Below are 1834 nucleotides of genomic sequence, written 5' to 3'. Positions count from 1 at the left end.
TGTTTTATTGTACACGAACTACGAAGCCTATCACTGTTTTACTTGATAGAAAGGTGATGGAACACAATCAAAGTATGCTGATGGCTCCAACGATTCAACTCAATGTTTGAAGTTGTAGTTGTGGTTGTGTTAAGTTTGATTTAAGTCATTCAGTTAACGCTGTGATTGCATGCACTCTTTTAGTACTTCAAAGGATAGATCCACATTAGTGACCGACCATAATATCAAATGGTCTACCCCTTAAGTACCCAGAGCTATCGAATGGTCACACTGACTATTCGTATGAATAGTACCTGGGCAGGTCAATGGTGAGCCATCTCTCGGGTGACCTTCATAATTCTGTGTCTTTATACCTCGACAGGATGACCGTTAGTGTAAGCCATCTATCATGTGACCTTGTTAATTGTGTGTCACCGTACCTCGACATGGTGACCTCCATCGTGAGTCATCTATCATGAGACCTTGTTAATTGATTGTCACCGTACCTCGACAGGGTGACCGCCATCGTGAGTCATCTGTCATGAGACCTTGTTAATTGAGTGTCACCGTACCTGGACAGGGTGACCTCCATCGTGAGACATCTATCATGTGACCTTGTCAATTGTGTGTCACCATACCTCGACAGAGTGACCTCCATCGTGAGTCATCTTTCATGTGACCTTGTTAATTATGTGGCACCGTACTTCGACACGGTGACCTCCATTGTGAGTCATCTATCATGAGACCTTGTTAATTGAGTGTCACCATACCTCGACAGGGTGACCTCCTTCGTGAGTCATCTATCATGAGACCTTGTTAATTGAGTGTCACCATACCTCGACAGGGTGACCGCTATCGTGAGTCATCTATCATGGCACCTTGTAAATTGAGTGTCACCGTACCTCGACAGGGTGACCTCCTTCGTGAGTCATCTATCAAGAGACCTTGTTAACTGAGTGTCACCATACCTCGACAGGATGACCGCCATCGTGAGTCATCAATCATGAGACCTTGTTAATTGAGTGTCACCGTACCTCGACAGGGTGACTTCCTTCGTGAGTCATCTATCATGAGACCTTGTTAATTGAGTGTCACCATACCTCGACAGAGTGACCGCCATCGTGAGTCTATGCATAGACTCGATAGTCCAGCCAAAATATAACCATTGATTCCAGCCTGGTTCGGCAAAGATGGAAACTGGACTTTTATAGTCAGTTAATTGTGTGTCATCGTACCCCGACCGGGTGACAGATAGTGTAAGTCCTCTATCACTGACTTGGTTAATTGTGTGTCATCGTACCTCCACCGGGTGACAGATACTGTAAGTCCTCTATCACTGACTTGTGTGTCATCGTACCCCGACCGGGTGACAGATAGTGTAAGTCCTCTATCACTGACTTGGTCATTTGTGTGTCATCGTACCTCGACAGGGTGACCGCTAGTATAAGCCATCTATCCTGGGACTTGGTTACTAGTAATTGTGTCATCGTGCTTCGATGCGGTTACTACAGGTGACAATAATTATATACAGCTGTCATGTGACATTCTGGGTAAGTGTAAACTGGATCCCTGTCGCTGTTCCGTTCCTTCTGTCACAACTGTATAGAAAGATATGACGCAAATTCAACTCAAACTCACTCTCACTCTCAGTCATACACTGTGAAGGTGATGGATATCCATTTCTCATTTGGTCATGATACGAGACTGGCCGTCAGCACAACTTGGCCGTCCACTGATCTTGTTGCTTATTCCGCACACATGTTCAGATGACAATACAACTATTACTTCTTTCCCAGGTGTGAGGTGGGCGCGGCAATGTGAACCCTATGATTTAATTTTGTACTCTTAATTCCTT

The sequence above is a fragment of the Haliotis cracherodii genome, unplaced genomic scaffold, assembly GCF_022045235.1.
Source record: "Haliotis cracherodii isolate W230 unplaced genomic scaffold, xgHalCrac1.p SCAF_1, whole genome shotgun sequence".
Taxonomy (NCBI): domain Eukaryota; kingdom Metazoa; phylum Mollusca; class Gastropoda; order Lepetellida; family Haliotidae; genus Haliotis; species Haliotis cracherodii.
The sequence above is the reverse complement of the archived record's forward strand: the minus strand, read 5'-3'. Positions refer to the sequence as shown.